Below are 15679 nucleotides of genomic sequence, written 5' to 3'. Positions count from 1 at the left end.
CAAAACTGAAGAAATATAAACAAATAAAATATTTGTAATAAATCTATAATTATAATATATTGTATATGTATATATGATATTACATACATATACATCAAATAAATTGTAATAAAATTATCAGTCAAGGAAAACAAATTGTCACACTATCCATTTCCAGAAATGGTCTTTTATTCTAACTCTAGAATCCATCACCTCTCTGTCAGGAGGCAGGTTGCACAAATTCAGATAACTCCATAATAGATTGCTTCTCCATTCTTCTCCATTTGAATTAGTTTATTTAATCAATTTAGAACATTATTCCTTTGTTACAATAATCACATTATTTCCCTCCCTCCCCTCCACCCACCTTTCCTGCAGCCGACACACAATTTCATTGGATATTACTCATGAACTTGATCAGAACCTATTTCCATGTTGTTGATGTTGCACTAGGATGTTCATTTAGAGTCTACATTCCCAACCATATACCTTCGACCCATGTATTTTGTTTTTCTTCAGTGTTTTTACTCCCACAGTATTTCCTCTAAATGTGGATAGTAGTTTTTCGCGTAGATTCCTCCAAGTTGCTCAAGATCGCTTCATTGCCACTAATGGAGAAGTCCATTACATTCGATTGTACCACAGTGTATCAGTCTCTGTGTACAATGTTTTCCTGGTTCTGCTCCTCTCACTCTGCATCACTTCCTGGAGGTTGTTCCAGTCCCCACGGAATTCCTCCACTTGATTATTCCTTTGAGCACAATAGTATTCTATCACCAACAGATATCATGATTTGTTCAGCCATTCCCCAATTGAAAGGCATCCCCTCATTTTCCATTTTTTTGTCACCACAAAGAGTGCAGCTATGAATATTTTTGTACATTAGAAATGGTTTTTTAAAAAGCCATGTGTGCAATTGAATTTCAAGTACCTTCACTATTTAACACGCTACTTTGTCATTAGGCAATAGAAAAATCCATCTTTTATAGAGTAACTAAATGTTCATTTTAGGGGCTAAAAAAAAGTTTCCTTCTCTTAACAAGAGAGCTTTTAAAATACTACCACCATTTCTTTAAAATATTTATTTATTTATTTTTAAATATTTTTCCCTGGTTACATGATTCATGTTCTTTCCCTCCCCTCTTTACTCCCCCCTCCCAGAGCTGACAAGCAATTCCACTGAGTTATACATGTATTATCACTCAAAACCTATTTCCTTATTCTTCATTTTTATAATAGACTACTCTTTTAAAAACCAAAACCCCAAATCACATCCCCATATAATTGTGTCAAGGAAGTTTTATCCCCTCCCCCTCCTGAGGAGCTTTACCTGTCTATCAAACATTCCTGAGATAACACAGTTGCTCCAGTTTTGTGTCCCTCTATGTACTATATGTCAATAAAAGTCAAGGCTTTGGAATAGAGAATCCAGAGAACCGAGAACAGGGGGTAGGGGGGAGAAGAGACATGAAGGCTAGGGACCCCATGGTCAGGTTACTTAGGAATGATTGTGTACCATCCCTAATAAACTTTATAAAATATATATCTGAGGAGAAATATTATTCAATTCTTACATAACCAAGTGATAAATTATATGCTCTTCTTCTGCATGCGTCTACTCTCACAGTTCTGTCTCTTGATGTGGTTAACATTCTTTCTTATAAGACTCTCAGAACTGTTCTGGATCATTGCATTACTACTAGTAGCAAAGTGTATTACATTTGATTGCCCCACAATGTTTCAGTCCCCGTGTACAATGTTCTCCTGGTTCTGCTACTTTCACTCTGTATCAGTTCCTGGAGATCATTCCAGTTCAAATGGAATTCCTCCAATTCATTATTACTTAGAGTACAATAGTATTCCATACCCATCATATACCATCAGCCATTCCCCAGTCAAGGGACATCCCCTCATTTTCCATTTCTTTTTGCCACCACAAAGAGCACAGCTATAAGTATTTTTGTACAGCCCTTTTTCATTATCTCTCGGGGTACAAATCTCATAGTAGTATTGCTAAATCAAAGGACATGCATTCTTTTAAAGCCCTTTGCACATAATTCCAAATTGCCTTCTAGAATGGTTGGATCAATTCACAACTACACCAGCAATGCATTAGTGTCCCAATTTTGTTACATCTTCTCCAACATTTATTACTTTCCTTTGCTGTCATATTGGCCAATCTGCTAGGTGTAAGGTGTGAGGTAGTACCTCAGAGTTCTTTTGATTTACATTTCTCTAATTAAAAGAGATTTAGAATACTTTTTCATGTGCTTAATAGTTTTAATTTCTTTATCTGAAAACTGCCTATTCATTTCCCTTGCCCATTTATCAATTAAGGAATGGCTTGATTTTTTGTACAATTGATTTAGTTCCTTATATATTTGAGAAATTAGACCTTTGTCAGAGGTTTTTGTTATATTTTTTCTCAATTTGTTGCTTCCCTTCTAATTTTGATTACATTGGTTTTGTTTGTGCAAAACCCTTTTAATTTAACGTAATCAAAACTATTCATTTTACATTTTGTGATATTCTCTATTTCTAGCTTGGTCTTAAATTCTTTTCTTTCCCATAAATCTGAAAAATATAGTATTTTATGTTCACCTAATTTACTTATAGTTTCTTTCTTTATATCCAAGTCATTCACCCATTCTGAATTTATCTTGGTATAGGGTGTGAGATGTTGATTTAGACTTAATCTCTCCCATGCCATTTTCTAATTTTCCCAGCAGTTTTTGTCAAATAGTGGGTTCTTGTCCCAAAAGCTGAGATCTTTGAGTTTATCATATACTATCTTGCTGAGGACATTTACTCCAAGTCTATTCCATTGATCCACCCATCTGTCTCTTAGCTAGTACCATATTGCTTTGATGACCACTGCTTTATAGTACGGTTTAAGATCTGGTACTGCTAGGTCCCCATCCTTCACATTTTTCATTTTTTCCTTGATATTCTTGATCTTTTGTTCTTCCAAATGAACTTTGTTATAATTTTTTTCTAATTAAATAAAAAGTTTCTTGGTAGTTTGAAAGGAATGGCACTAAGTAAATAAATAAATTTGGGTAGGATTGTCATTTACTGATGGTTTTAAATAAATACTATTTATTATTTTGAAGAAAGTCCCTTTTATTCCTATACTTTCTAATGTTTTTAATAGGAATGGGTGTTGCATTTTGTCAAAGATTTTTTTTGCATCTACTGAGATAATTATATGATTTCTATTAGTTTGCTTGTTGATATAATTAATTATATGGATGGTTTTCCTAATATTGAACTGACCTTGCATTCCTGGTATAAATCCTACCTGATCATAGTGAATAATTCTTGGGATAACTTGCTGTTGCCTTTTTTGCTAGTATTTTATTTAACATTTTTGCATCTATGTTCATTAAAGAGATTATAATTTTCTTTCTCTGTTCTTGTTCTTCCTGCCTTAGGAATCAGTACAATATTATTGTCATAAAAAGAATTGGTAAGATTCCTTCTTTGCTTATTTTGTAAAGTATTCTGTAGAATATTGTGATTAGTTGTTCTTTAAATGTTTGATAGAATTCACTTTTGAATTCATCTGGCCCTGGGGATTTTTTCTTAGGGAGTTTCTTGATGGTTTGTTCAAATTCCTTTTCTGAAATGGGGTTATTTCAGTATTCTATTTCCTCTTTTTTAATACAGACAATTTCTATTTCTGTAAATATTCATCCATTTCACCTAGATTGTCATATTTTTTGTCATATAGTTGGGCAAAATAGTTCTTCATAATTGCCTTAATTTCCTCTTCATTAAAGGTGAGATTGCCCTTTTCTTTCATGATATTAATTTGATTCTCTTCTTTCTTCTTTTTAATTTATATTAACCAATACATTATTTTATTTATTTTTGTTTTCAAAATACCAGCTCCTAGTCTTATTTATTACAAAAGTTTTTTACTTTCAATTTTATTAATTTCTCCTTTGATTTTTAGGATTACCAATTTGGTTTTTATCTGAAGATTTTTAATTTGTTTTTTTTTTCTAGTTTTTTTTAATTGCATGCACAATTCATTGATCTCTTTTTCTTTTTTGTTGATATAGGCACTGAGGGATATAAATTTTCCCGAGTGCTGCTTTGACTGTATCCCATAAATTTTGATATGTTGTCTCCTCATTGTCATTCTCTTCCATGAAATCAGTATTTCTATGATTTGTTCTTTAACCTACCCGTTTCGAAAAATTAGATTATTTAATTTCCATTTTAATTTTTAATTTTTTTAAATCCTTAACTTCCATCTTAGAGTCAATACTGTGTATTGGCTCCAAGGCAAAAGAGTGGTAAGGGCTAGGCAATGGGGGTTAAGTGACTTGCCCAGGGTCACACAGCTGGGAAGTATTTGAAACCAGATTTGAACCTAGGACTTCCCGTCTCTAGGTCTGGCTCTCAATCCACTGAGCTACCCAGCTGTCCCCTCCATTTAATTTTTAAATTGCCTCCCCATGAACTCTTACTAATTATAATGTTTATTGCATTATGATCTGAAAAATATGCATTTCTTATTTCTGCTTTTCTACATTTGTTTGGGGTGTGTTTTAATGCCCTAGTACATGGTCGGTCTTTGTATACATACCATGTGCTGCTGAAAAGAAGGTATATTCATTCTTTTGACTTTGATTGTTTCTTAATATCTCATGGAGTCATTAGATTCCACTTGCCCAATTCTAATTTTTAAGACATGACTTTCTTCAGGGAACTTTGTACCTTCTTTTCCATTTGGCCAATTCTACTTCATAAAGAATTCTTTTCCTGAGTGAATTTATGTACCTCTGTTTACATATGGCCAATTCTGCTTCTTAAGAAGTGTTTGCCTGTTCTCTGAAACCGCTAGAGCCTTTCTTCTCAGAGGGATCCCATCTATACTGTCCAGGGCTTCTCTGGACACAGATGCTCACATGGTTTCTTCCCATTAAACTGTGACCTCCTTGAGGGCAAGACTGATTTTATTTACTTCCTTCACATCTCCAGATTATCAAAAGGTATTCCAGAATATAGCACCCTTTCATCTAATATTTTGAGAACTTTTCTGTCAAGATTCTTTCTTATATACATGTGGTTTGGTGCTGCCTTCTAATGCATTCTGCTACCCTCCCCTCCCATGAACATTTGGTTAGAATTAATTATCTTTCCTCCAAGATATATTCTCTTCAAATTTCTTTTATGGGTAGAAACAAAGAAGAGTCCCTTATCCTGCTATTTCTCCTGTTTGCAGTTTCCATAATGGTGCAAAATACTTCTTTTTGCACCATTTGTACATTGGTTTGTACAACCAAGAAGTATCTAGGTGGTACAACAAATAAGAGATTAATGCCTGGAGTTAGGAAGATTTGAGTTCAAATCCAAACTCAGATACTGTCTATGTGCATGACACTGGGAAAATCAAAGAACCTCTGTTTGCTCTTCTCTATTACTCTCACAGATGTTCCTTCTTAACTTACTCTCTGCCACATTCTCAGGATCTAGTGACATTGATTTTGTTGTTCCTCATGCATGGAAATCCACATTGTGGCCCTCCATTTTCCCGGGCTCCTCCACCTTCTCCTTGACTCTTGATCCCCCTGAAATGTTTGTATGCAGAATCAAGTTATCTGCTGGGAAGGAGCCAGTAGATAGGGGCAGTCAGAAGATTAATGACAACAAGGGGATAAGAGATGGGGCTGAAGAGAATGGGCCCATTTATGGATCGAGTTCCGCCATGAGCAAGGTAAAGTATGTAGCATTCCAAGCATATTCACATCTATGAAATATAAATGATTGTATGATTACTGTGTCTTCAGATACAAGGTAATACTCTGATATTTGTGAATGAAATCTTAACTTGGCCATGCAGCCCGTTGCCTAAGGCAAACTCATTAATATTTGGTGAGGAGTCGCATACCGCAGGAAAAGTGCGGGTTGAAATCTACATGCCCAAATTGCTACCCAATCTTAATTGTCTGTGCTTTGTAACGTGATTGCTACATGCTTGAGAGCACCTCCCTAATCACACGGGAATAAAAACAGAAGGTGGCCCCATGAATTTTCTCTTGGATCTTTACTCTGCTCTAGGAACCTTTCTCTCTCTCTCTCTCTCTCTCTCTCTAGTAAACCTTCTCCTCTCCCAAGGCTCTAGCCTGTCTCGGCTTGCATTCTCTGCCTTAATCTCTTCCTCTACCTCGTGTTCCATTGACTCTCATATTTTCCTTCCAAGGAGAATATCATAGGGGTTTGCCTGCCCTATTTAAACACTGATTTGTCTGTGTCTGTCATTCTTCACCCTGATTCTCACATTCCCTGCCTCTCCTCACGTTCCCACCACAAAGGAGAACCCCTTCCCTTGTGGGCCCTACAGATCTGGAACCCCACACTTTAGAAGTAATAACTATAGAAATGATGATAATGGTCATAGAAACCAGAATTTTAGAAATTATAATAATGATTATGGAAATAACTATAATGAATATAGAAATAAGAACTTTAGAAACCAGAATTATGGAAATAGGAATTGGGAAAATGATGACAATGCTCAAAATGAAGAAAATTATAATACCCAACAACAAAATATAAGAAATGGAGCTCGTCCAAAAAATAGTCAAGGTGCCCTTCAGGGGGGTGCCCAAGGAACATTCCAAACACAATGAAAGTGTCTGGGGGGGGCTGGGGCACAGAAATCAGAGGACACAACCTTTGATTTTCCGGACCCTGATGTCCTATTACCTGTTGTCCCTATCCACTGCCCTCCCCATACTAATGAACCCCATGTTACCTTAAAGGTGGGTAACACTTATTATGATTGCCTCTTAGACACTGGAGCTACCAGGTCTGTATTGAAGAATGTACCAGATTTAAATTGTTATTCTGTTGACTCACAAAGTGTAGTGGGAGTATCAGGAATACCCCAAAGAGTTGAAAAACTTGCCCCTAGAATGGTGTCTGTAGGACCCCTAGAGGTACAACATTCCTTTATTTTGATGCCTGACTCCCCTTTAAATTTGCTGGGGAGAGACCTTCTATGCAAACTTAGAGCCAAAATAACATGCTCCCCAGATGGTTCCTTAACATTGGAAGTACCAGAGGAATCTTTAAATTTACTCCCTGTACTTCTCTCGGAGAACCAGAAGGCAAAAGAGCCTCCCACTTTTGAAATACCTAAGGATATACCGGAGTCTCTTTGGGCCACATCTTCCTCCGATGTAGGCTTACTTAAATCTGCTGTTCCTGTGCAGATAAAAACTAAATCTAGTCCACCTCCTTCCATTCCTCAGTATCCCCTCTCAAAGGAGGCAATTAAGGGTATTACACCAGTTATTAACTCATTAATAGAACAGGGAATAATAATCCCTTGCAAATCAGAATACAACACGCCCATCCTGCCAGTTAAGAAACCAAAAAGAGGGTCTGATGACAAGTACCTCTATAGATTCGTACAGAATCTGAGGGCAGTGAATAATCACGTTATAAAGAGACACTCTGTAGTTTCCATCATAAATACTATTATTTCCTCTATTCCTAGCACAGCTACATACTTTACAGTAGTAGACTTGTGCTCAGTTTTCTTTTCCATACCTATACATGAGAACTCCAGGCATATTTGTGCTTTCACCTGGAAGGGCTCACATGATACATGGAGTCGTCTGCCACAGGGTTATGTGGAAAGTCCGGGTTTATTTGAGCAAATTTTGAGCCAAGACACAGACAATATAACATTTAGAAATAGCAAATTAATCAAATATGTAGATGATCTACATATGTAGATGAAGCAGTTAGCTGACCAAATGCACTAGCTCCATCTTATGAATGCAAGGACAGAAGCAAAGAAACATGCTATATGGAGTATCTATTCTAAGGCAGAAGGTAACCCTTAAACCCACAACAGGATTCCATCACCATTATTTACCACAATTTGTTCAGCCATTACCGAGTTGATGGACACCCCTTCAGTTTCCAGTTCTTGCCACCACAAAAAGAGCTGCTAGAAATATTTGTGTCCACATGGGTTTTTTTTTCCCATTCTCTCTGATGTCTTTGGGATACAGACCCAGGAGTGGTATCACTGAGTCAAAGGATATGCTGTTTGATGGCTCTTTGGGCCTGGTTTCAAACTGTTCTCCAAATTGGTTAGATCCATTGGCTCCTTCATCAGCTGTTCCTTAGTTTACCTATTTTTCCTTAACTCCCTCTAGTGTTTGTCATTTCTGTTAAGTGTGAGGTGATACCTCAGAGCTGTTTTAATGTGCATTTCTCTAATCAGCAGTGATTGAGGAACAGTTTTTCCCATGATTCTAGATCACTTGGAGTTCTTCCAAACCTCCCTGGCCTTATTCTTTGACCATTTATCAATTGGGAAATGACTTGTCTTCTTGTACGTTTTGTGTCAAGGAAGTTCATTCCCTCCCCCTTCTGAGTCACTTGACCTGTCCATCAAACATTGCTGAGATAATACAGTTGTGCCAGGTTTGGTCCCTCTACATGCAGTAGGTCAAGAAAAGTCGAGGCTTTGGGGCTTGAGAGGGAGAGAACTGAGAAGAGAAGGAGGAAGGAAGAAGTTGGGAATAGGTGAAGGGAAGGAGGAAGAGACTTGCAGGCTAGGGCCCACGTGGTCAGGTTACTTAGAGGAATGGCTGTCTACCCTTTCCAATAAACCTTATAAAATATATAATATCTGGGTAGAAATATTATTCAGTCCTTACAGTTTGCAAATTCTCTCGTTATTTGAGAAATGAGACCTTTCTAGGTCTAAGAGGCAGGTTGTTCTGTGCTCCCCTAATCTGCGTGTCGTGTCCCCTTTTCTGTCTAAGTCATGCCTACACAAGTTCCAACCTGTGGACTCTGGACTGCTGTTCTTATTGCTGCTCCAAATGACCCAGGTCAGTGGAGCTGCCTCTGGTGCTTCTGGGAAATGTGACTTTCTCTCTCTCTCTCTCTCTGTCTCTCTCTCTCTCTCTCTGTCTCTCTCTCTCTCTCTCTCTCTCTCTCACACACACACACACACACACACACACACACACACACACTCACACACACTGGTGGAAGTGGGAGGAGACACACGCATGGGCCTCTCCTTTGTTCTCATTCACAGCCTTTTAATAGGTGAATCCAGGGGCCACGAGCCCCTCAGCAGTTCCAAATGAGTGTCTGATTCTCTTCTTCCAGTGAGCTGACAGGGAGAGGAGGCATTTCCCAACACCAAGGAACCTATATGGAAAGGAGAGGGAGAGGGAGCAGGTCTGGATGCCCAAGTCCTTCAGGAAGGCCAAGACTCTGGACACTGGAAGGGAGTAAAGGGCTGGGGACCTGGATACCTGGGTCCTAATGAGGTTTAAAGCCTGGGTGTCTGTCAGGATGGCTAGGTAGCACAGTGGACTTGGGAGGACCTGGATTCCAATATGGTCTCAGACACTTCCTAGATGGGTGACTCTGGGCAAGTCCCTTCACCCCCATTGCCCAGCCCTTGTTACTCTTCTGTCTTAGAATGAATACTAAAACAGAAGGTAAGGGTTAAGGGGTGGGGAGACGGGGCCTTTGAGTCTCTGAGGGGACAAAAGGATGGAGACTTGGCGTCCTGGGACCATGATCACTCGTTGCCTTAACTCCGGTTCCTACTATGGACACTGTGACTATGAGTCCTGGGTCTGAGCTAGGGTGCACTGGGGAGAGAGAGGCAGAGAGGAGCCTTGATGGGCTGGGGATTTGGGAAGAGGTATTTGGTGTCAGAGACAAGTGAGAACCGAAGAGGGGGAAGCTGAAATGCCGTGGGGGTGGGATGGATGCCTGGGCGTGACTCTTACCGGCACTCCTAGAGGCGGTACTTCGGGGAGGCCTAAAGCCAATGGGCAGAGAGCTCTCCAGGCTGGCCAGGCTTCATGAGGCCGGAGTGGAGTGCGGCCTTGGTGGAAGGGAAGGAGGAGGCTTCCCCCACTTAAGGGAGGAGGCACTGCTGGGCAGTAAGGAGAAGGGTGAGGCGGAGCTCTAGCTCTTTGGGCTCCCAGTAGGCTGCTCGGGGGAGACCTTGGCAGGAACGGGGGAGGAAGACTTTTTGGGGTGTTTGTGCCTGGAGTACGCTATGTGTGTGAGCCAGCAGTGGGCTAGGTGGTCTGGGCAGGGGGTTTCTTGGAGCCCTTGCTAGAGGGGCAGAACAACTTGTGGAACTGTCTATACACTTTGGTGAGCCAGCACAGTGGCTTCTGGATGGCCTTCTTTGGCATAGCCTTCACATGGGCGGAGGGCTGAGAGGCCTGGGTGGGCTCCGGCCCGTACCTCGGTTTGTCCTTGGGCTGTTCTGTGGCAACCCGGGACCCGGCCGATGCTGCTTCCGGAGACGGGAAGAGGACCCACCTGTGACACCTGGAATCCCAAGCCTCCAACCTATCTAGAATACCTTTACCAATGGTTTTGTTTGACTCTTGTTCTAGGGGCTCCCGTAAGGAGTCTTGTCCAACCAATCTAGAACTTCAGAACAAAAAGGACCTTTGAGATTGCCAAGCCCCAAGTGCCCTCCTATATCTCCAGGGACAGAGTGCTCGCCCACTACTTCAGTGGCTCTTCTCCATCCCCCACCTGCTGTTTCAGGAACCCTGGGGCCCAGTGGATCCTCTCTGGGATACCCGTAGGCATGGACAGATCACTACTTACCTGGAAGATCCCTTCTTTATGGGCTTGTTGAAGATCTTCTTCCATGGCTCTTGGGCACGTGGTGGCTATTTGGAACGGCTCCACTCTTGGGGGCCCTCCTGGGGCTGTGGCCACTCTTGGGGAAGAACCGGCTCCTGGGGACGCGGTGGCTCTTTGGAAAGGTGCCGCTCTTGGGGGTGCTCTTGGGGCTGTGGCTGCAGCGGCTTTTTGGAATGGCGCCGCTATTGGGAGTGTGGCTGCTCTTGGGGGAGCTCTTGGGGCTACAGCTGCTCTTGGGGAAGCTGCAGCTTTTTGGAAAGGCACCACGCTTGCGGGCGCTCTTGGGCATGTAGCTGCTCTTGAGGACACTTTGGCTTTTTGGAATGACACAACTCTTGGGGATGCTCTTGGGAGTGTGGCCGCTCTTTGGAATGGCGCCGCTCTTGGGGGTGCTCTTGGGAATGTGGTCGCTCTTTGGAATGGCGCCGCTCTTGGGGGCCCTCTTGGGGCTGTGGCTGCTCTTGGGGATGCTGTGACTTTTTGGAATGGCGATGCTCTTGGGAGTGTGGCCGCTCTTTGGAATGTCGCCACTCTTGGGGGTGCTCTTGGGAGTGTGGCTGCTCTTTGGAATGGCGCCGCTCTTGGGGGTCCTCTTGGGGCTGTGGCTGCTCTTGGGGATGCTGTGACTTTTTGGAATGGCGCCGCTCTTGGGGATGCTCTTGGGAGTGTGGCCACTCTTTGGAATGGCACTGCTCTTGGGGGCCCTCTTGGGGCTGTGGCTGCTCTTGGGGATGCTGCGACTTTTTTGGAATGGTGCTGCTCTTGGTGATGCTCTTGGCAGTGTGGCCGCTCTTTGGAATGGTGCTGCTCTTGGGGGCCCTCTTGGGGCTGTGGCTGCTCTTGGGAATGCTGCGACTTTTTGGAATGGCGCCGCTCTTAGGGATGCTCTTGGGAGTGTGGCCGCTCTTTGGAATGGCGCCGCTCTTGGGGGTGCTCTTGGGAATGTGGTCGCTCTTTGGAATGGCGCCGCTCTTGGGGGCCCTCTTGGGGCTGTGGCTGCTCTTGGGGATGCTGTGACTTTTTGGAATGGCGATGCTCTTGGGAGTGTGGCCGCTCTTTGGAATGTCGCCACTCTTGGGGGTGCTCTTGGGAGTGTGGCTGCTCTTTGGAATGGCGCCGCTCTTGGGGGTCCTCTTGGGGCTGTGGCTGCTCTTGGGGATGCTGTGACTTTTTGGAATGGCGCCGCTCTTGGAGATGCTCTTGGGAGTGTGGCCACTCTTTGGAATGGCACTGCTCTTGGGGGCCCTCTTGGGGCTGTGGCTGCTCTTGGGGATGCTGTGACTTTTTTGGAATGGTGCTGCTCTTGGTGATGCTCTTGGCAGTGTGGCCGCTCTTTGGAATGGTGCTGCTCTTGGGGGCCCTCTTGGGGCTGTGGCTGCTCTTGGGAATGCTGCGACTTTTTGGAATGGCGCTGCTCTTAGGGATGCTCTTGGGAGTGTGGCCGCTCTTTGGAATGGCGCCGCTCTAGGGGGCCCTCTTGGGGCTGCTGCGATTTTTGGAATGGTGCTGCTCTTGGTGATGCTCTTGGCAGTGTGGCCGCTCTTTGGAATGGTGCTGCTCTTGGGGGTCCTCTTGGGGCTGTGGCTGCTCTTGGGGATGCTGTGACTTTTTGGAATGGCGCCACTCTTGGGGATGCTCTTGGGAGTGTGGCTGCTCTTTGGAATGGTGCCGCTCTTGGGGGCCCTCTTGGGGCTGTGGCTGCTCTTGGGGATGCTGCGATGTTTTGGAATGGCACAGCTCTTGGGAGTGTGGCTGCTCTTAGGGGTGCTCTTGGGGCTGTGGCTGCTGTGGATTTTTGGAATGGCGCCGCTCTTGGGGATGCTCTTGGGAGTGTGGCCACTCTTTGGAATGGCGCCACTCTTTGGAATGTCGCCGCTCTTGGGAGTGTGGCCACTCTTTGGAATGGCGCCACTCTTGGGGGCCCCTCTTGGGGCTGTGGCTGCTCTTGAGGATGCTGTGACTTTTTGAAATGGCACAGCTCTTGGGGATGCTCTTGGGAGTGTGGTCGCTCTTTGGAATGTTGCCGCTCTTGGGGGCCCTCTTGGGGCTGTGGCTGCTCTTGGGGAAGCTGCAGCTTTCTGGAATGGCACCACTCTTGCGGGCGCTCTTGGGCATGTAGCTGCTCTTGAGGACACTTTGGCTTTTTGGAATGACACAACTCTTGGGGATGCTCTTGGGAGTGTGGCCGCTCTTTGGAATGGCGCCGCTCTTGGGGGTGCTCTTGGGAATGTGGCTGCTCTTGAGGACACTTCGGCTCTTTGGAATGTCGCCGCTCTTGGGGGTGCTCTTGGGAATGTGGCTGCTCTTGAGGACACTTCGGCTCTTTGGAATGTCGCCGCTCTTGGGGGTGCTCTTGGGACTGTGGCCGCTCTTTGGAATGGTGCTGCTCTTGCGGGCCCTCTTGGGGCTGTGACTGCTCTTGGGGATGCTGTGACTTTTTGGAATGGCGCCACTCTTGGGGATGCTCTTGGGAGTGTGGCTGCTCTTTGGAATGGTGCCGCTCTTGGGGGCCCTCTTGGGGCTGTGGCTGCTCTTGGGGATGCTGCGATGTTTTGGAATGGCACAGCTCTTGGGAGTGTGGCTGCTCTTAGGGGTGCTCTTGGGGCTGTGGCTGCTGTGGATTTTTGGAATGTCGCCGCTCTTGGGGATGCTCTTGGGAGTGTGGCCACTCTTTGGAATGGCGCCACTCTTTGGAATGTCGCCGCTCTTGGGGGTGCTCTTGGGAGTGTGGCCACTCTTTGGAATGGCGCCACTCTTGGGGGCCCTCTTGGGGCTGTGGCTGCTCTTGGGGAAGCTGCAGCTTTCTGGAATGGCACAGCTCTTGGGAGTGTGGCTGCTCTTAGGGGTGCTCTTGGGGCTGTGGCTGCTGTGGATTTTTGGAATGGCGCCGCTCTTGGGGATGCTCTTGGGAGTGTGGCCACTCTTTGGAATGGCGCCACTCTTTGGAATGTCGCCGCTCTTGGGGGTGCTCTTGGGAGTGTGGCCACTCTTTGGAATGGCGCCACTCTTGGGGGCCCTCTTGGGGCTGTGGCTGCTCTTGAGGATGCTGTGACTTTTTGAAATGGCACAGCTCTTGGGGATGCTCTTGGGAGTGTAGCCGCTCTTTGGAATGTTGCCGCTCTTGGGGGCCCTCTTGGGGCTGTGGCTGCTCTTGGGGAAGCTGCAGCTTTCTGGAATGGCACAGCTCTTGGGGGTGCTCTTGGGAGGGTGGCTGCTCTTGGGGGTGCTCTTGGGGATGTGGCTACTGTGGCTTTTTGGAATGGCGCCGCTCTTGGGGGCCCTCTTGGGGATGCTGCTGTTCTTGGGGATACCTCCGATCTTGGGGGTACTCTTGGGGGCACTCTTGGGGCTCTAATGGGTCACTGAGCATGGAACTACTCACTTGAGATTCGAAGTTGGAGCTCTTGGAATCCTGGTGGAGGCCCAGCCAGGAGGACAAGGTCTGGACTGGAGCCGTGCACGACGGGGACCTGGAGGGCCCTGAACTTGAAGTTCCCGATGGTGAGGCAGCCTGGCAAGGGCAGGGGGGGAGGAGTCATGGCAGGCCTCCAGGCCATGCCCAGCTGGCCTGACAGTCAGTCCCAGCCTCCCTAGTAACTTGGACCGGTTTAGAGTGCTGGAAATAATGCTGAAGAGGGTCCAGATGGTGATGCTCGGCTGCCCTGGGGGGATTCGGGACCTGGTTAGGCCTCTAGAAGAGCCTCGAGCCAGAGAGTGGGGGAACAGCTGGGGGGGGCGTCCTTTACCTTCCACTTCTACTAGGCTCCCCAGGGTGCTCCTCCCGAAAAGTCTGGGCTCTGATCTAGGAAAGCAACCCAGGGGACTCTGGCCTGCTGGGTGTCCCAGACCAGCCCTCCCTCTCCTCCCGTCTCATCTCCTGGTCCTCTCCCAGGACCGGCCCACCGGCCTGCCTGGGGTCACCTGCACAAAGTTGCTCTCGAACATGGCCGTGAACGGCCCGAGGGGCGGGTAGTTGCCCTCCACCACGGCTCTCTGCAGCGGGCCAGGCTTGGGGAAGCACAGCGGGAAGGAAAGCTCTGCTTCCGGCAGGTGGAACTCTCCAGGTGGGACAACTGGGAGCAGGGAGGAAGCAGGCCGGAGCTGGGGGCTGGCTGGCCCCTGCGGGCTCCCCTGCAGCCCTGCAGCCCCCCAGGCCGGGGCCTCACCTGGGGAGGTTTTCTGGGTTTTCATTGGGCTCAGGGAGTCTCGGTGCGCCTGAGGATCAGGGCTCTGGGGTGGGGGTGGAGGGGGCTGCTGGAGGAGGGCCAGGATACTCTCTGTGGGGAGGGCAGACTGGCTCTGGCTCTCTGGGACAGCTGAGCTAAGAAGGGGCAGCCTCCCAGGCGTAACACAGCCAGGAGGCCCCCATTGTGACCTCATGCATGGGTCAGGAGGGTCAGGGGGGCCGGCTGGCAGCATTCCCCAGGTCCCATGCAAGGCAGGACAAGGAAGAAGGGGGCAGCACCCCGGAGGAAGGCCCTCTCGAGCCCCTGGCCACAACTAGGCCGGGGGGGCCACTCGAAAGTTTGGGCCTGTCTCAGGAGACGCCCCGGGGCCTTTCCTGCAGAGCTCAGAGCCAAAGCCCAAGGCCCGCTGCTCAGCTAGCTCTGCAGGGAAAGTGAGAGAGGAGATCGGGGCCCTGAGGGGCCAAGGAGGAAGGCACGCAGAGCATCCTGGGACCCTAGGCCAGTTGGGGAGAGGGAAGGACAGGCAGCCCACATTCTAGGCAGGGGCTCTGGGGAAAGCTCTGAGGTCTTTGAGCAGGGCTGTAGCTTGAGGCTGTTGCAGCCTCCCCAGGCCCCCTTTGCCTTTTCAGGGGAACCTCCAGGAGCCACCAGGGCCCCCTAAAAAGGGACTCTGGAGAGCTGGGCCACAGGCTGTTGCCCTCCCTGAGGTGCCTTTGGCCCAGCATGATCTCCATGCTCTGGGCCTGACTCTCCCTGACTAGTCCTGGACAGTGAGAGGGTTAGAGTGGATCTGGAGCCCCAGAACCCTCGGCTTACCCTAGAGGGGTGTGAACCTTAAA

Source organism: Monodelphis domestica, chromosome 4 (genome assembly GCF_027887165.1).
Source record: "Monodelphis domestica isolate mMonDom1 chromosome 4, mMonDom1.pri, whole genome shotgun sequence".
NCBI classification, from domain to species: domain Eukaryota; kingdom Metazoa; phylum Chordata; class Mammalia; order Didelphimorphia; family Didelphidae; genus Monodelphis; species Monodelphis domestica.
Note: the sequence above shows the minus strand (reverse complement) of the source record.